The 20,520-nt window shown below is 47.8% G+C and overlaps 1 long non-coding RNA gene across 1 annotated transcript; it reads right to left on the reverse strand.

Moving 5' to 3' along the window:
* Positions 1-412: 412 nt before the first annotated feature.
* LOC115308387 lies at positions 413-937 on the reverse strand. Its single transcript, XR_006077924.1, has 3 exons — positions 883-937; positions 773-808; positions 413-606 (listed from the first exon to the last, which is right to left on the reverse strand). It is a non-coding gene; the product is annotated as an uncharacterized LOC115308387 (long non-coding RNA).
* Positions 938-20,520: the final 19,583 nt, after the last annotated feature.

Genomic DNA, 20,520 nt, shown 5'->3' on the forward strand with positions numbered 1-20,520 from the left:
TCCCGAGACGTTGACCTGAAAGGAATGCATCAGCTTTGCATGCTCAGTGCGATAGATTACCACCCAAGATATGTTTATCGCAGTTAGCAGATCATGCTGCTGCTCACGTCAACTCTAGCTTAACTTGAACCTACTGTGTGCTCAGCAGCAGTTGGTTGCGACGTCGCGGCCGAGACGTTGACCTGCTCGGCGGCTTGCGTACAGTCGGTGACCTGAAAGGAATGCATCAGCTTTGCATGCTCAGTGCGATAGATTACCACCCAAGATATGTTTATCGCATTCAGCAGATCATGCTGCTGCTCACATCAACTCTAGCTTAACTTGAACCTACCGTGTGCTCAGCAGCAGTTGGTTGTGACGTCGAGGCCGAGACGTTGACCTGCTCGGCGGGTTGCGTACAGTCGGTGACCTGAAAGGAACGCATCAGCTTTGCATGCTCAGTGCAATAGATTACCACCCAAGATATGTTTATCGCATTCAGCAGATCATGCTGCTGCTCACATCAACTCTAGCTTAACTTGAACCTACCGTGTGCTCAGCAGCAGTTGGTTGTGACGTCGAGGCCGAGACGTTGACCTGCTCGGCGGGTTGCGTACAGTCGGTGACCTGAAAGGAATGCAGCAACTTTTTATAGTCATTGCAATAGAATAGTGCTAGACACCACATCCTATGCATGCGAAGTTCAAGCTCTGAAGCTAATATGACTTCGTGTCAGGCTCAGCCCCTGTGGCAGCGCGGGCGATAACAATTATATTGCAGTGGGTCAACTTACAGCTCCAGAGCTAGCTTGTGAGGAGAGTCTTTGCTTCTGCAACGGAAATCACATTCGTTGAGGTCACATACTAAAAGCGAGAATCTACAATCAGACATGCAGACGTTTACCTTAGTGATCAGCGGTTTCTCACTTGCGTCACGCACCAAACGGCGTCTCCCAACGAAAACCTGTCAGTGCACAAGCGTTTAGGGCACACTCCGTGTATCAGAAATGGGACTCTATTGCGATTAGTGGCATATTTACCTTCCGCGCATACCCGAGGTTAAGCTGCGGCACGATATCCTCGCCCGTCTTTTTCCCAGTCACGAAATGCGCCGAGCACACCTGGAATCAGGCACGAGCGTTACGCAAAAGATCACGACAGTGATAAAGATATGTCGAACTCACCCGGGTGTGTTCCGTAGGCTTGAAGTCCTTGCGGTTCAGCGCGGAGAGCCACTTTCTTTTCAGTTCGGGATCCTTGGGGACACGGCGGAACTTAACTATCCCACACTCGCAGGGCGTTTGCAAGTGAGCAGCGCACAATTGCTGTCTCTGATTGTTCCTCTTGCGATGATTGTTCGAACAACCGAAAACAGCGCAGTGCACTCCTGACGACCTTGTAGGATTATTCATCGTGCACTATGGACGAAGTGACGGAAAAGAAGGCGCACCGAGGAAGAAACTTTCGAAAAGGCGCAGACCCCAAGCCAAGCAACGAGCGTAAAGTCAACAAACGGCACAATGTTGCCGGGAAGTGAAAATGCGGAGAGACGTCCCCGCTAGCTGCGCCGACGGGGGAGAGAACGCCCTGTTGGAGAGTGCGCGTCGTTTCGGCGCGCGGTCCGAGGCTAAGACGGAACGGCGCTTGCAAACGTCTATATTTATCATTTTCGGAAGTATTGAAGAAGAAAAGAACGGGTTCCCTCTGCAGCATCAGCCATCTCTGTGCGCTGCATCATGGGATCATCACTTTTTCAAGCTGCAAAATTTCTAGATGTGTCGCATATCGCTATTTCACCCGAAACATCTCCACTGGTCTCTGATGAATAGAAACTTAGAGTGCTTCAAGGAATCTCTGGTTCCAAATAAAAGGTATTTTGTTTTCTTGCTTTATATATTTTCTTGTGCTGGCAGCCAAGAGGATGTAACTCGCCCACACACGCCCTTCTGCAGATATTATTCATATTTGGATGAGCTCGCATGTTATACAAAAGAGCAGCAGCTCCAGGATTTGAAACGGATCATGTGTAGTATCCATTAGCAGAAGAGATCGCCCCGACCACTTCTCAACTCGAAACCTTGCTTGTCACAAATACCACGTAGTGGAAATACGCGATCTTGACGTATATTTGAGCTGGCTTTGTTATATTTTGCATCCGCTTTAGAAATTCTTCGGTTTTTGGTTTTCCTACGGGCTGCCAGTAGGTACCGTAAGCAGCATTTTTTTGTTTATTTCTGTGTGTGTGCGTGCGTGAGGGGGCTAGTTTGAACGAAGGATTTACAAAGTTACATTCTGCTCCCTCAAACTTCGCCCTGACCTCAAACTTCCCTGGGGCTTCCCACTCCCAGTTAGGCTCGAAAAAAACAAATGAAAAAAAAAACAAACGGACATCCTACAGAGACTGTACATACAAAGGGTTTGACCTCGTTTCCTACAACTCCGCAAAAATCTTCTTTTTCCATTCGAAAAAAGAAGTAAATTTCATTTTTTCATTTCAGAAAAAAAGGTGTGCGCGGGGGGGGGGGGGGGGGGGGGGGGAGGATGTCCCGTGGAAAAATAGTTGCAGTTGGAAGTAATTTTCACTGCTTCAAAAAGTAATAAGATTACTCTTGTGATTACTGCCTAATAAAAGTAATCAACTGATAACAAAATTACTCCACAAAGTAATCAGTTTCAAGTAATTTGATTACTTGTAATGCGTACAGCACAAGTCTGCCTAGTCAACGTACGTTTTGATCTTTATATCACCGTAAAGCTCCAATTAAGTTCTTTCCTTTGAGTATAATTTAAATATTTTGCGATAAGTATATATTGCGCTACCTATGCCTAAAAAAAATTCGAAAAACTTGCCAGTTTGAAGTCGATTTTCTAAAAAAAGGCCTACTTTTTATTTCTTTCATTTTTCATTCACAGTTAGTTAATATAGTAGTCTATCAGAAACAACCAACAAAAATTGTGATATATTGGTTGTTTGGCCGCCATTAAGACACGAAGCTCATGATATGAGCGTTTTGAACGGGACTTCGCACAGGCACTCTGCTGAGCAGAATTTTGGCCTATGTAAGGTTTTTCATTTATCGTTGGCAGTTGCCTCAATATCCAACCAGAAACATCAATAAAATTTGAAGTAGTGGACTTAAAAAATTTACTTCGAAGTCCGGATCCATAAGTGCGGGCACAGCGCTTACTTACTTCCAATCCGGGAAAATGCAGATCGTTAGAGAATTCCTCTGGAGCCTTTTGCTTTCGGCTTGGAGTTTGAAATACTGAACTTGACATGGTAATTGTCATATTTTCTTATGTCAAACCGATATGCAGTGCATATATATATGTACGAGTTAGTATCTGACGCTTAGGAAGTACGATTTATTTTTTGCGCGTACGGACTCTTTCGTAAAATAACAAGCATTTCGTAGCCTCTAAGGCTTCAAACGTGTTAGTCATGTGGTTAGGTTTCGTTTCTATTTTCAATGATTCATGCCGGGTTACTCAGGCTTTTCCTTCTTGACTTAAGTTTTTCCGAGAGTCTAGATGTTACGTATCTTCTCCGTCAATACATAGGGCGAAGCTCACACACCCTGCAAATAACGCCAGTGACAAGAAAATAGATATTGATAGGATAAATATTGCTAGTTCACTGGCTTTTACGCTCAGAGATGGAGGTAAGTACTAACATTAAATAGAAAACCTTACATAGGTCGATATTCTGCTCAGCTGAGCGCCCATGCGAAGTCCCGTTCAAAACACTCAGAGCACGAGATTCGAGCCCTAATAGCGGCCATACAAACAATATATTACAATTTCTGTTAGTAGGTTCTGACAGATCACTATATTAGCTAACTGCAAATAAAAAATGAAAAAAAAAATATAAATGGTGTTTTCTTTAGGAAGTCGGCTTCAAACTTGCAAGTTTTTTTAAAGAAAGACGTGCAAGTTTGAAGTCGATTTTCTAAAAAGAATCAGCTTTTATATCTTTCATATGCACTTCATATATTTTTGACATAAGAACATATCACAATTACATGTCAAGCCGAAAGCAAAGGGCCCCAGAGGAATTCTATAACGATCTGCATTCTCACGTATTGGGATGAAGTAAGCGCTGCGCCCGCAGTTATGGGTACGGACATCGAAGTAAATTTCTTTATGAACACTACTCCTCATTTTATTATTGTTTCTGGATGGATATTCAGGCAACTGCTAACGATCAGTAGAAAACCCTACATAGCACAAAATTCTGCTCAGCAGAGCGCCTGTGCGAAGTCCCGTTCAAAACGCTCATCCCACGAGATTCGAGTCTTAATAGCGGCCATTCAAACAATAGATTACTATTTCTGTTGGTACTTTCTGATAGACCACTATATAAACTTACTGTAAAAAAAAAAAAATAAAAAAATAAAAAGTTTTGTTTTTTATAAAATCGACTCCAAACTTGCTAGTTTTTCGAAATTTTCGTTCTTCAGCCACAAGTAGCGCATAATATACTAATCGCAAAATATTGAAAATATACTCAAAAGGAAAGAGCTTAATTGGAGCTTCACTGTGAAATAAACATCATAAAAATATGTTTATTAGGTCACACAGCGCAGCTTGCTGAACTTCGTCAAATAACGTCGCAGAGAGGTGGTTTGACAAATAAAAACAAAATCAGTAAGAACGTTGGGACCTAGACGCTTAATTAGCATGAAAAAGTCTATGTCCAGAGTGTTCCCCAAAAGTTATATTAATGTAGCGTAAAAAGTAGGGAAAAGGGATCAGTTAAATATGGCACCTCCGATAAGCTGGAAAAACGTCAGTTTCCACCTTGGCCGCTTCAACGGTCCATAATTGAGAACACAAAATCCAACGAAACTGTCGTTTGCGTCCTCTTTTATTATAGGAATTTCCCCATAACATATATTTTTTCGTAAAAATAAAAAAATATTCGACCTTAAATCCGTGCCTGAGTTGAGATGAAATCGCCCATATATTTTTTTTTATTTATTTATTTGTGGACATCGTGCTCAAAAAATAGTCGCGCATAGTTTTTTATTTAAAGTTATATTTTGGGCTGGAGAGCTTCTTTGGAAGTTCAAAAGCTGCACTTCATAGAGCTGTCCTGTTCACTCGGTATCGCCAGCAGGCTAGGCGCTATGCGTGTTTTAGGCCAATCGTATCTCTGGTTAAGGTCACGCGCTTGAAGTCTAGAAGCTGATGATAAGGCAGAACATGGCACCTGCCTCAAGCCTAAGGCCCCACATAGCATTCACTGCACTATCAACCTTGGGTACAAGTGACAACTCCTCTCGTTCTGCTCATTGTTGGGAGGTCCCAGAAGATAAACCGTTAAGCCTTTTGTGTGTGCAATCCCGTTTTGACCTTTCCTTCTCTCCTTTTCTCTCTCTCCCTAAGTTGAAAGCGTGTTAGAACGTCCGCGTTTTCGTAACCAACCAGCCGCAGACTTTGCTCTCTTTGCGCGGGAAATGTCAGAAGCGTAGTCACGTGGTGACGGATAACGCATTAGCCGTTGGCAATCTCGGAATGCGTTCCGCCGGACCTAGTTTGGCGTGTGTTGCGCCCTTTGTGGCTGCTGCGGATTTCTGCTTCTGCAGTAAATTCGAAAAGTCCTACCCGCATATCTTCAACATTTCAACATGCGATTTCTTCAAAACAGCCCAAGAATTCTTTTGTGATGCGTTTAATGTTCGGTTCTACAAATGACAGCTTGTGCGACATCGTGTTGAATCTTCACGAAAACCTTCCTTCTCATTTTTGTGTTCGAGAGGTGGTTCTGCGGGGGCCGTGTCAACATATATCTCGGATTACACCTTTCAAGTCCCATCTCGTTAACGTAAGTGCGCTGCAACCTACTTCGCCACAATGGATCATTTTCCTAAAAGTACTCTCCCAGATTACATCTAGAATTAGGCCGTGCCTATCTCCTGCCAGTCGGGAGAATAATTTGTCAGAAATTCTAAAATCATGTCACAACTGCAGGTAGAATAGTGATTTTTTGTTCTCCCTGCGTTTCGCGAGAACACGTTCGACGGCCACCTCCTCGTGAATACACGTTTCATGGACACACGTTTCGTCGACATTAGCATTTCATCGACATTCGTCAAGCGAATGTCGATAATCCTGCTTTCCCGGGAATTAAGTTCAGCGAAATCAGGAGTGGCGTAAAGCGCAGCTCATGTAAAAATTAATAAAAGTCGGTACATGCCCAATATCCAAATGGTATTTTTTTCTTATACTGATGAGAAGTCACTTTTGGTAGTTATTTGTAGAAAACAACAATATACAGGGTGTTTTTTTCTATTCTTGCAGATTTGTTTAAAAAAAAAACCGTGACAGCTGCACTTATGCGGTTTGTGCGAGTGAGTTATACGCCCAGAGAGACAATATGTGGGTGGCTAATCTTTGCGAAAAGTTGGGTTATTAATTAAAATTCACTGATTAATGTTTTAATTAGTGAGAGTAGACATATCTTTCCGATTAGAAACTTGCTGAACGTCGTTCAAAACCCCTAAATCAGTAATTTTTAGAAAGACTTTTAGAGCGTGTGAAGCGCAGTAGTGCGATGAAGTTATCACTCGTAGAGCAGGCACAAGGCTGCGGCTAGATAAGAGACGGAAAAATTGCGCGGCCACCTTACCGAAACCGCTAGCATTGTACCTGCTCCACGAGTGGTAACTTTAGTGCACTGAAACGCTTCTCACGCGCTGAAAGTATTTCTGAAAATGACTGATTTAGGGGTTTTGGACAACTCTCAGCAAGTTTTTAATTGAAATCATATGTCTATTTTCACTAGTTGAAAAGTTGATTAGTGAATTTTAATTAATTAGCCGACTAATCGCAAAGATTAGGCAACCACAAAATGTCCCCCTGGGCGTATAACTCACTCGCACAAACCGCATAAGCGTAGCTTTCATGGCTTTTTTTAAAACAAATCTGCAAGAATAAGAAAAAATAAACACCCCTATATAAAGGTTGCCTTACTCGTTTGGGACATATCTGGCCTCATACGGGAGGCAGATATACCCCTATTTCGCAAACTCATATATTGATATTGACGCGCGCAGGGCTGAGAAAGCAACGCTCGATCCTGAACCTCCAGAAAGTTCTCGTTTATTCATGTACCGCACGTAACTTCTATCATTTATTCCTGCTTTTGTTTTCTAGAAAGTGCGTGTTCATTCTCGCCCCGATCACGCGACGCTCGAGCCGCTTTCGCCGAATCTTCGAGATAGCGACGCACTCAACATAAGAGGCCGCCCGCGACCTTGTCGAGTCAGTTTCGCCCCAGCGTTCGAACTTGCTGCTTCGCCGCCTTCGACGCCCGCGACGCTCTGTTGTTATCTTTCTTTCTTCTTTTACTTTTTGGGCACAAGTTCGCCCGATTAAACGTTCAGTTTACTCCGTTATTCGCCGCCTCATCACTTGTCCTTCGTGACATTTTTGGGGAGGTGCGGGGTACCGCATCTCCGTGCAGCGCTCCCCTCCAAGTTCCCGCAGCACAAGTCCAAACCCAAGCTCCGGAGGACCCGACGAAGACCAGATCGAGACCCGGTCAAGTCGCCGCATCCGAGGTCTACCCCCGGAACACGCACTTCTGCCACCCACGACCAAGCCGAAGACGACGATGGCCAACCAGGCGCAGACCCCGGCCGCTTCTGCCGTTGTGTACCTGCCGATCGCACCCAGGACTCCAACGCCTTTCCATGGAGACGTCCACGAGGACGTTGAAGACTGGCTGCAACACTGAACGTGTAGCCCGCCACAACGGATGGACGACTGAACAATGCCTCCACAATCTCTACTTCGCGCTTGAAGGAACTGCGAGGCATTGGTTTGGAAACCACGAAGCGTCCTTCAGTACGTGGGATTCCTGTGCCGCGGAGTTGAAGCGAACGTTCCTCAACCACCACCGTCGGCACCGAGCGGAGGACCTTCTCCAAACAAGGGTGCAGGGCCCCAACGAAAGCGTGACCAGCTTCGTAGAGGATGTCATGCGCCTATGTGCCCGAGCCGAGCCGGAGGCAGCCGATGAGACGAAGCTTCGCGTCCTCATGCGTGGCGTGAAAGCTGAAATTTTTGGGGGCCTTGTCCGACATCCCCCGACAACCGTCGACGGTTTTGTGGCTGAAGCCACTAACATCGAGCGAGCGCTGTCGGCCCCAGCAAGTCATTACCATCGACTCGCCGGCGTGCCTGCTCCTCGAACCGCCGCGTCTTGCCGACTAGACCTGAACGCCACCGGTGTCGACGGCCTTCGGGAAATCGTCCGCGACATCGTACGGGAGGAGCTCCGGAAGCTGCTGCCTGCTGCCAAACAGCCGGCTGAGCTGTCGATTGCCGAAGTGGTGAGCGAAGAAGTCCAGCGGGCAATTCAACCGGAGGCTCCTGCCTGCGTAGCACCACCCGGAGAGCCCGCCCTGACCTACGCCGCAGTGGCCCGACGGCCACCGCCTCCTTCTCCAGCCTATGTTGCGAGGCCCCGACGTCGTTCTCCTGCGCCGCAGCACGACCACCGCCGCGACGACCAGATGCAGTACGCCGCCCAAGAGCCCCGCGCACCTCGGAAGACCGACGTGTGGCGAACGCCCGACCGACGCCCACTGTGTTTCCACTGCGGAGAAGCAAACCACACCTATCGCCAATGCCCATACCGACGACTCGGGCTGCGGGGGTTCCAACCAAACAACCCGCGCCCCCGGTATGGTGACCGCCCTCGGGAGATCGACGAGTACCTGCGACGACCCCAGTCCCTGAGCCTGCGTCCCGCCGAGTGTTCCGGTCGCCTTCGCCACGACGTCCAGCTTTGCCGATGCACCGACCCCGACGTGAAAGCCTGGCGCCCCTCGCTCCACGCCGGGGAAACTAGGCGCGGCAACCCCTGGAGGTGGAGTTGCCGAAGACGACCGACGCCAAGATCCTCCACGAACGTCGGAGGGCCCCCCTCTCGAACGCTACCAGAGACCGAAACGACGCCCCTGCAGCGGTGTCCAATAACCTAAACGTCGTCATTGACGGCCACGACGCATCAGCACTCGTGGACACCGGAGCAGACTACTCGGTCTTGAGTGGGAGGCTCTCCCGCCGCCTTCGAAAAGTCATGACGCCGTGGGATAAACCACAAATAAGAACCGCCGGAGGACACCTGATTACACCAGTCGGGAGATGCACCGCTCGCGTCGAGATTGACGGCGAAACATGCCCTGTGAAGTTCGTCGTTCTGCAAGACTGTTCGAGGGACGTCATTCTCGGAATGGACTTCCTGTGTGAATACGGCGCCATCATCGACCTTGCGGAGAACAAGCTGACGCTTCGGAAGCCTGTCCCTTCGGTGGAAGATACCAAACCGACGTTAGCTGCAGTGCGAGTCCTCGCCAGCCACGTAAACCTGCCGCCGCTGTCGAGTGTCTTCGTGCCCGTCGGGACCGAAGGAGCCACCTGCGGTGTAGCGCTGCTGGAAGGAAGCGTCCAACTTCTCCTCGGACGAGGGATTGGCATTCCAAGAGGCGTAACCGAGCTCCAGGACGGGAGTACCGTAGCCCTTGTCACCAACTTCCGGCAAGAGTCGCAGCACCTTACAAAGGGTACAACTGTGGCCTACGTCGAGGAAATTTAAGACTCAGCCGCGATCGCCGTGATCTCAGAAGACGCCTCTCCGACGCAGAACAAGACAATCACGTCCTCAGAGCTCGACATCGACCCATCCCTCCCAGCCCCACAACGACGACAACTTCGTGGCCTTCTCGCCGAGTTCAGTGAGTGCTTCTCCGCGTCATCGAAGGTGCGCCAAACGACGGTTGCGAAACATCGGATAATTACTGACGACGATGCACTCCCTGTGCATCGGCCGCCGTACAGGGTCTCCGTGAAAAAAAGGGAAGCCATCCAGCAGCAGGTACAAGAAATGCTTGACGACGACATTGTCCAGCCCTCAAGCAGTCCGTGGGCTTCACCAGTAGTCCTGGCGAAAAAGAAAGACGGGACTCTTCGGTTCTGCGTGGACTATCGCCGACTGAACGCCGTAACAAAAAAGGACGTCTACCCGCTGCCACGTATCGACGACACCCTGGACCGGCTACGCCACGCCCGATACTTTTCGTCGATGGACTTGAAGAGCGGGTACTGGCAGATTGAGGTCGACGAACGAGATCGTGAGAAGACGGCCTTCGTCACGCCGGACGGACTGTATGAGTTTAAAGTAATGCCGTTCGGGCTGTGCACAGCGCCGGCAACCTTCCAGCGCGTTATGGACACCGTCCTTGCCGGCTTGAAATGGCAAAGCTGTCTCGTCTACCTCGACGATGTTGTGGTCTTCGCAAGCGAATTCGACGAGCACCTGAGACGACTGCGAGCCGTGCTACAGGCCTTCAAAGCTGCTGGGCTGACCCTCAAGCCTTCCAAGTGTCGGTTCGCCTATGGTGAGCTCAAATTCTTGGGCCACGTCGTGAGTGCTCAGGGTGTAAGCCCTGATCCCGCCAAGACGTCCGCTGTCGCCGAGTTCCCGAAGCCATCAGACAAGAAGACCGTTCGAAGATTCCTTGGGCTGTGCGCCTATTACAGACGTTTCGTTCGTGTCTTTGCGCAAATTTCTGCACCGCTGACGCATCTGACGAAAGACAACGTGCAGTTCCAGTGAGGAGAGGAGCAAGAGCAAGCGTTTGACAAACTCAAGCGAAGGCTCCAGTCGCCCCCTATCCTCGGACATTTTGACCAGTCGGCGGAGACTGCAATCCACACGGACGCCAGCAATACCGGTCTCGGTGCGGTACTCGTTCGGCGACAAGAAGGGGCAGAGAGAGTAATCGCTTACGCAAGCCGGGCGCTGTCTAAGGCAGAAAAAAATTATTCAACGACCGACAAAGAATGTCTTGCTGTCGTCTGGGCGATAACCAAGTTCCGTCCGTACTTGTACGGGATCCCGTTTCGCGTGGTCACAGACCACCACGCCCTCTGCTGGCTCGCAAACCTCAAGGATCCGTCCGGACGCCTCGCCCGCTGGAGCCTTCGACTGCAGGAATTCGACGTAACCATTGTGCATAAGTCCGGCCGCAAGCATAATGACGCTGACTGTTTGTCTAGGGCTCCAGTCGAACCTCCAATCTCCGGCGCGGACGACGATGACGACGATGACGACGCCCGTTTTCTAGGCGCAGTTAACGCTACCGACATGAGGGCACTGCAACGCGACGACGCGGAACTTAGCTCCGTAATCGACAACCTCGAAGGTCGAGGAGGCTCTGTCCCACGGGTCTTTTCTCGGGACCTACCGAGCTTTGTCCTGCGGCGAGGCGTGGTCTTCAGAAAGAATTTCGGAACCAGCGAAACCCCCTGGCTACTGGTTGTCCCCGCCAGCCTCCGAGAAGAAATTTTTCAAGCGTGCCACGACCACCCAACGGCCGGACATCTCGGCTACAGCAGGACCCTTGCCCGGATTCGTGACAAGTACTACTGGCCAAAGCTTCCGAAGACCGTCCATCTCTACACACGATCGTGCCATGAGTGCCAGCGACGCAAGAAACCACCGTCAAAGCCAGCAGGTCTCCTTCAGCCGATTACCCCGCCAACCAAGCCCTTCCAGCAAATTGGAATGGATTTGCTGGGTCCTTTTCCACCGTCGACGATGGGGAACCGCTGGATAATCGTCGCCACCGATTATCTTACTCGTTACGCCGAGACGAAAGCCCTTCCTTCGGGGACTGCTGTCGAAGTCGCCAAGTTCTTCATCGAGTCCATCGTCCTCCGGCATGGCGCCCCCGAAGTACTGATCACAGACCGAGGGTCATCGTTCATGGCACAGTTGACCCAAGAGATCCTGCGTCTAAGCCACACGGAACACCGTCGAACAACGGCATACCATCCGCAGACCAACGGGTTGACAGAACGGCTCAACAAAACAATCGCCGACATGGTCTCTATGTACGTCGACGTGGAGCACAAGACCTGGGACGAAGTGCTGCCCTACGTCACGTTCGCCTACAACACAGCAGTGCAAGAGACCACAGGAGTGACTCCCTTCCAGCTGGTGTATGGCCGGGCGGTGACGACTATGCTAGACTCTATGTTGCCGCACGAGTCAGTTGACGACGGGAGCGATGACGCTCAGGTGGTTGCTCAACGTGCAGAAGAGGTCCGCCAGCTAGCCAGACTACGAATTCAAGACCAGCAACATGTCGACGCTCGCCGGTATAATCTTCGTCGCCGCGACGTCCACTTCCAGCCCGGAGACAGAGTTTGGGTGTGGACGCCGATTCGTCGTCGCGGTCTCAGCGAAAAACTCCTGAAACGCTATTTCGGACCCTACAAGATCATCCGACGCCTCGGCGATCTGAACTACGAAGTTCTACCCGACGGAACGCGCCCATCTGCAAGACGTCAGCCCGAGGCATCACACCCGCATCGACCCGAGGTGGTGCATGTCGTCCGGCTGAAGCCTTATTACGAACGATAGGACTCTCCACTCTCGTCGAGGAGTGAACTGTGGACTGTGAACTCCGGCTAGCAATTCTGCTGTCCTTTTGTTTTTTGTCTTCCGTTTTTGTGCTGCATCGGGACGATGCCCTTTTAAAGGGGGGGATAATGCCGCGCGCAGGGCTGAGAAAGCAACGCTCGATGCTGAACCTCCAGAAAGTTCTCGTTTATTCATGTACCGCGCGTAACTTCTATCATTTATTCCTGCTTTTGTTGTCTAGAAAGTGCGTGTTCATTCTCGCCCCGATCACGCGACGCTCGAGCCGCTTTCGCCGTATCTTCGAGATAGCGACGCACTCAACATAAGAGGCCGCCCGCGACCTTGTCGAGTCAGTTTCGCCCCAGCGTTCGAACTTGCTGCTTCGCCGCCTTCGACGCCCGCGACGCTCTGTTGTTATCTTTCTTTCTTCTTTTACTTTTTGGGCACAAGTTCGCCCGATTAAACGTTCAGTTTACTCCGTTATTCGCCGCCTCATCACTTGTCCTTCGTGACAATATATAAAAAATTGGGCATATCTGGCTATATATGCCTTATATAAACTGAGGTGCTTGATATGGCGAGATATGCCCAATTTTTTATCTAACCATATTTGTTTTTTTCTCACATAAGTCCAGATATGCCATTTTCGCAAGGGTCGGAGGGAGGGGTAGCACGCAGGATGAGGAGGTGAGGACGAGGGAGGAGGGGTATACGCTCCCCTCAGTACCCTTCCCTCCTCCTCCCCAAGAGCTGCGCTCTAATTTTGTGTTACAGGGGGTTGTAAGCGACTTTCCTGTTCGAGTAATTGAAACAGTGATACTTTCCTAATACAAACGTAGCTATCACGTGTTCCGTATGTGTGCACTTTTTTTATTCAAATATTTTATGTGTAGGATACACTTATAAAATTCCCGAGATTCAAGAAACTAATTCCTATGACGGAGCGTTTCCCACTTAGCTATGTAGTGCCGCGGGCTCATCGGATCCACTACTCACCTCGAAGCCTTCTGAAGATCCTTTATTCAACATGCATTTGTCGCGATGTGTCCTGGTGAGAACCTCCGGGAAATAAGCCATGTGGTTCATCATTTCAATATCTCCCCGACAGGCGTCCCAGCTCAACGCCATGTTCACACACTTGTAATAGCTGCTAATTACCCTGCATATTGAAAGAAAACAAAACAAGTGCTAATCATATTTAGAGGTTTATATAAGTATACACTCTGTGCATCTCTGCTGATTTCAGAACTTGTCGAATTCAAAATATGTCGCAACGCTGAAAGACCTAATATTTAAATTAAAAATATTACGACCAGCAAACTTAATTTGACATTATGTGTAACAGTGTTGGCTACCCATAGGTACCCTCCTTACAAGTTGATTTATTTTTATATTGTGTTAAGTCGTCTTGAGGAACCAACTAACGTAAAAAAAGATTGTTTGTGCCCCCCGCTTATAAGCCTAGAGTATTCGTAATCTCCGAAGGGTCAGCAAAAATCACGCCCAGTACTTGAGGCACATCAGCACCCACCAAAATGTGGCAAAAGACTGCCATATGGTATTCGCAAAACTAATATGTCTCGTGTCCGAGTTTTTCCAGGCAGCCAACACCGAGATAGTGCACACGCTTGAACTTAGGTACGTCAGACCACCTCTGAGTTCATGGGCACCAGAGCTTCATATGGCCGTAAATGAAAGCAATAATGTGGCACCGCTGGCATTATCGAACGATAAACAAGTATGCCGCGCATGATCCTAACCATATTGCCCATCATGGGGAGATCGCTGGAAATTTAGAAAGTTTCAAGATCTTCTCCGAAGTAGAATTGGAGAAAGGTTATAATGAAATTTATATAATACGTGCTCGCATTCCCAAGATCGCATTTATCATGCCGTTCGGGCTATTTGAGTCCTGGTGAGCGCCCTGGTGGCTCGTAACCAATGATCAGACATTCCAGCAGTCCGTATCTTAAATCATCCCAAATGTATCCCCATTCTTGACAGACCATTCAACTACACGCAAGAAGAGCTCACCGATCATCTGCAGCAGTCTTTCTCGCAGATGACGAAATACGGTCTTGTTGTCAACCACACGAAGCTCACGTTTTACGACAGAGGTCTCTGTTATCGATGCTCCGCATTAACATTCGTCAACGTGAATGTCAACTCCCTGGACTGACAATGGAAACCATGTTTCATGGGTTCCTCGATCTTGTTGCTCCCACCGCTGGTTCATTCCGCTGATATGTGATAAGTTGAACCAGTTGTTCAATATGAAATTTAAGAGAAGTGACGAAAAAAAACAAAGAAAGGGAAGAGCTATTTAATACAATGCGCCGACAAATATCTGATATTTCGTTGTTTCATCATCCGGCTTATAAAAATTGGGCGTGGATTTTCAACGACGTGATTTGTAGTGGGGCGGCAGGATCGATGATTCATCCCAAAGCATCGACATAGGAACATGTTGCGTTGTTAACGCGGCGCAGGTAGCAGAGCACCCGAGGCCACAAAATACACAAGCAGATGGCAACGGCCCCCTGGGGCTCGACTCCATGACGCGACTCATAGTGGTCCTGAGCCAGGGAGGCCAGCGGAGGGCCCTTCCCGGATGAAGTCTCTCGACAGTGGCAGCAAGAAGCATTAACGTTTCAAGAACGACCGGAGCAGTCAACGTCTGCCCCCTCCGCTTCCAAAGAGCTTCCCGACCAGTGTTCAACACGCAGTTTAGCTAAGAGATGCGTAACAAGTCAATTTGTTAAGAAAGTATTTCCCGGGAAGGTGCCCACAATCTAATTTCCAAACCTGCACTTAATAGTTACAGAAATGTATTTTACATTACCGTCGCTCATAAATTTTACCACAAGGACTCGCTGAACAAAAAATATTTAATATTTTCAATGTACTTTACTTCTTTCGCTCTTCTTCCTTCTAAACTCAAACGCTTGGCCGACATTATCAAAATGCCTTTTGAGAGCACTTCAAAACAAAACGTTTTTTTTTTCTATTTAAGACATTATGACCACTACCAGTTCGGTACAGATCAGACTGTTGCATGTTGGCGAAACATTTTGGTTGGTGGAATCATTAAGTGTGTGTACCTGCATACGCTGTCCTCTTCGATGTCCATGTCGCCTTGGATCCTTTTTAGTCTGACACGCAGCCGCTTGGCGCAGTGGAATTGCATTGTCCAAGCTTTTTCTTTATCACAAAATTCCACTTTTAATCCAACTTTTTTTGTTATTCTCAACCTTGATGAGCCTGAAAAACCACTCGTTTGTTTACGAAGCAAACAGCAAGTCAGCGTTCGTCATAACATTTTGTTTATTTGAGATAAAACTATTGTCGCGACTGTGTAAGTTTACCAAAATAACGACGTCATATTTTTGCTTTGTACAATCTACCCTTTCGATACTACGCCAGTTGAATTTCTGAAGTTATGAGCAATTAGATTCATTTTTAACTAAACCTAAATATAGCCGTAGTCTCATCTTGCCTAATTAAATATGTGCGTGCGGACTCAACGGTATAAAATATTTAATTACAGCTGAAGCATCTTACTACTCTTATGACCTTTTAGGAAACGCGAACTAAATAATTACAAGTTAGGCTATAAAATGAGCCTAAATATGTGACCCTTTTATAAGACATTTTTTTAAAGCGCAGCTCTTAGGCGTCCGCTTCCGGCTTGATCGTCGTCGTCCTTTCCGTTGGCGTAACCGCGCGTTGCATTATGAGAAACGTCCCATAATACAACGCGCGGGTCTCACTGTTGACCCGCGCATAGCACTATGGGACGTTTCCCATGATGGCATCACACGTGACGTCACGAGTGACGTCACGAGGGTCCCGCGCGTTGCAATATGGGAAACGTTTCACGATGGAACGCCCGGGTCACGAGTGACACCCGCATTGGAGGAGGAGAGAGGAGGGAGACGTAGGGAAGGAGGAGGGGAGGAGGAAGGCCGAGAGAAGGAGGAGGAGGAGGGAGGAGGGGAGATGCCAGCTACCCGTTGTTTAGGCAAGTGATATCACCATTCATAATCACAGAGGCACGTATGAAAACGCGGTGTATTCGTTATCCAGGTAGCCATCTACATGGGTACGGGTCTGTGCTGTGCCCATCGATCTCTGCGGCACGTGAGACGAAGTTGGTAAATTGTATGCCGCCAAGGTCGACAACGGCTTGCTCGTGGTAGCTGTGTATCTCTCGCCTACGGCACTCACCAAATATTTCGTGTAAGACAAGGAAGAACTTCATAACCGAAATGCAGGAAAACATTGCATTGGCCCGAGCGTCGCGCACTCGCTGTTATGCTTTGCCATATCGGGGGAGCACGCTCAAGGCCAATTGTGAGGAAATCAAAAACACTGAGCAGTCGTCTTCGACAGAGCCACAGCAAATACGATGACATGGAGAGCGGGGCTGGGCAGTATCGCGATACTATCTCAGAGATACTTATGTGTATCTGTATCTCTATATCGATATACATTTCAAAAATGTATTTGTATCTCAGTAGTGGAATACACTTGCTATGTATTGGTTGTAACGCGATACTCGGCCAGGCAAAGGTATCTCGTTGCATTCGGAGGGGGGGGGGGGGGGGGGGGGGGGTAGCGTTTCGGAGACTTCACTAAACGATTGATGAGATGAAGAGGGCCTACACAAAAAGAAGCTATTTTTCAGAGATTATCAAGCTCGCCTTTGCATTCCGCTTTATTTTACAGTGAAGAGCGATTTATTGTCCTGACGGAAATCGTGAGGTTTACTTCATAGAGAGGATGCTGTGAGACGTCTAGGGTTCACTCTTTTTGTGAAACGATCGTCCTTTTTTGTCCTCTATGGGGTTCACTGGGGAACATAAAGGTCGCTTATCCGCATCAGAAAAAGCAACCATGGACGAAGAGGATTTCGAAATGAAGAGAAATAGGCGGTATTGCCCCATCATTTTCTAAATGGAAAGTGATGAGGTGATATTCGCCACCTGTTCGCACCCCTTCTTCAAACGGCGATGGACATCCAGCGAAGTGGCATACACTTTCGACTTTGAGAACTTGCTCGCACGTGCCGACAAGAGTCACGGACCAGACCCAAAAAACCCAAGCGACGAGGCATCTTCATCAACGATGAATCACAGACGGGTTCTGGGACTTTGAAGATGGCAACTCTTAGGTTTCGGCACGGTCTCAGCAGACTGGCGTGAGACGCGAGGTCTCCCGCTTTCTTAATGATCCGAGAAAAGATGTCTCTATGCTCCAGGAATTCCAAGCCATGAAGGCCGTATTTATTCGGTTTAATACGAACTTATGCTCCTCTGAAACGGTGGAGATACTTTTTTCGTTCTCGAGTCTTATACTAAAAAACGAACCGTCGCTGTCTTGACGACGAACATTGTGAGAAGCTTCTCCTACTCCAGTGCGATTAATTTAATTTTTCCCTGTTTGCGAGAACCTTTCGGGAATAAAGAGAGATGTGTTTTCGCTTGAAAATTAAGGTTTGTTCGTTTCTGCCGCCACATTTGGGACTCGAGTTTTATGAGTCATTGTGTAGCTGATAGTGCATTCTTAAATATTTTACAGAAAATGACGTCATTCGAGGAATAAAAGTATTTCACGTATCTGTATTTCAGTATCTGTATTTGATTATCTGTATTCTCGGATACATTTTTCCCCTTTTCGCAGAGTATCTGCGAAATATTCCCATACAGCAAAAAGAAATGTATTTCAGTATTTCTATTTCAGAATACTTTGTTAATATATCTCTGGATTTCTATCCCAGAATACTTTTCTGAATATCTCTGCCCAGGCCTGATGGAGAGTACCACATGCTTTGTCAAAGTGTTCATTCTAACGCTATCTTGTTCTCCCGCCTTGATCCTGCTCTCCTGTTTTCTAACACAGGCAGAACTTAAACAGAGTGGAGCTTCCAGATGGGAGAACTATATTTCCTTTCTCCGGACAAGCGCTATATATATATATATATAGAGAGAGAGAGAGAGAGAGAGAAAAAAACGAAGCGCAGGATGACGAAAAGTATATACGGAAGAAACCGCACCTGAGACGGTTGTTGGAGTTTTTAAAACATATTATTGGTAAAGTTGGTCGACGTTTCGGCCTGAGACAGACCTTTTTCAAGACTGGCACATGAGAGGTCACATTGGCGCTTCTTGACCACGTCACGTGGCATTCAAACATCTGGTTTCTCTCAAGAGTTGACGGTACCCCCGACGCAGGCGTCCCCCCCTGCGTAAACCTGACCCTGGTGAAAGAACTCGCACCATGTCGGAAAATCTAACTGAAGCAAAGCGGTGGAGAAGGGAGGAGGAGGGGCAGCCCCAAAAACAGCAAACGGCAAACTCTCGCCGAAAAAAAAAAAAAAAAACTTTAGAGAAAAATGCTTCGAGCGGTGTCCGAGCGGTGCACCAGCCGGGGGGCCCCCTCTGTCCGTGAAAAAAACACACATCTACACATCCCCCCTTCACGTAATGAACTTCAAGACAGGGAAGACGAGGGGTGGTCCTGGACCTCCTCGCCGAAAAAAAAAAAAAACGGTTGCAGTTTTTGAGAAAACTTGCACCAAGCGGTGCACGAGCGGTGTGCGAGCCGCCTCCTCAGTGCGTAAAAAAACAACACACACAGGCATACATATCCCTTTTCTCACATAATAAACTTCAACGAGGGGAGGTTCTGGATTTTTAAACCGATATGACTGCTCAAGATGTGTTAACTGCGTGCATGGACGTCATTATTCCAGGGTGTTCATTAAGGCAGATTGCATGCATAGATGACATTGTGCCGGGATCTTCATTAATACCTGCCCGGATTGAATTAAATTTGTTAATAAGATACGATTCTCTCTGCTCGCAACTGTTCAGTCAACAATATTATTAGAACTAACTCTATATGAAATAAATTGTGGATGGCCTAAAGTCTTTGGAATGTGTACGCTCACGCTGGTACAGGAGGATCGTGAATGTTAACCGCGTGAATGGAAGACATAATGCCGGGATGTTTATTGATCGCGGCTTTGGACTTGTGAATAAGGTAAGATTCTTTCTGTTCGCGATCTCGGTTGCTTTTGAAACCAGACTGTAAAAATGTGACTTGGAGCTCATCAAATGAGTGTTTTAGATCGCTAACATGCTTTGAAAAGGGGAGTGTGGAGTTTGATTTTGCATGTGATCTGTGATTATTAAACCGCAATCGGAAAAGTGTCTCTGTCTGGCCCACGTACTGCGCGCCGCAAGTGCTACACTGTAAAAGGTATACTACATTACTGGTGTCGCAATTTAAGTTGCCATAAATTTTGTAGGTGAAGTTGGAGTTTGTACTCTGTATGGAGTTTCTCGGTGTTACGTGTGGGCAGACCCCACATCCCGACTTTCCGCATGGCCGACTCCCAGTGCTCGCAGTGGCAGTTATCTTGGACCTGACTAAGGAATCCTTAATGTTCCGCGAGCGTCTGTACACCACACGTGGGACGGTAGTAATAACTTTTGCGAGGCGTTCACTTTGTTGCAAAATATTAAAATGTTTCTTTAATATGGCGGTGACATTCGGAGACTTATTGCTGAAGGTCAGCACGAGGCTGGCCTGTCGGCTTGTCTCCGCCTGGGGACCGCTGTCACCTAACGAGAGGTCGCGATCGAGGGCGCGCGCCTTACTAATTGCGTCATTTATGATTTTTTCTGGGTACTTCTGTTTTTTTAGAACCTCGCGTAGTTGATTGGCGTTGGAGTCAAAATCATCGTTGTTAGAACATACACGTTTAAACCTGTGAGCCTGGCTGTACGGAATACTGGTTCGGCAAGGTCGAGGATGGCAACTGTCGAAGTGCAAATATCTCTGGCTGTCCGTGGGCTTTCGATACAGTTGAGTGACCAGAGTTGTGTCCTTAATTATTACTCTAACGTCTAAGAAATTAATGTCAGTTTTCGAGTAACTGTGTGTGAAGCGAATGGAAGGGTGCGCGGAGTTAAAATCTGCGATGAACTTGAGAAGCTCATTTTCTGAGTGTGACCAGATAAAAAATACATCATCAATATACCTCCTGTAGAACATCGGTTGGAGCCGACAGGATGCGAGAAAAGTTGATTCGAGGTC

This window comes from Ixodes scapularis, unplaced genomic scaffold (assembly GCF_016920785.2).
Source record: "Ixodes scapularis isolate PalLabHiFi unplaced genomic scaffold, ASM1692078v2 PGA_scaffold2__306_contigs__length_199485367, whole genome shotgun sequence".
Classification (NCBI taxonomy): domain Eukaryota; kingdom Metazoa; phylum Arthropoda; class Arachnida; order Ixodida; family Ixodidae; genus Ixodes; species Ixodes scapularis.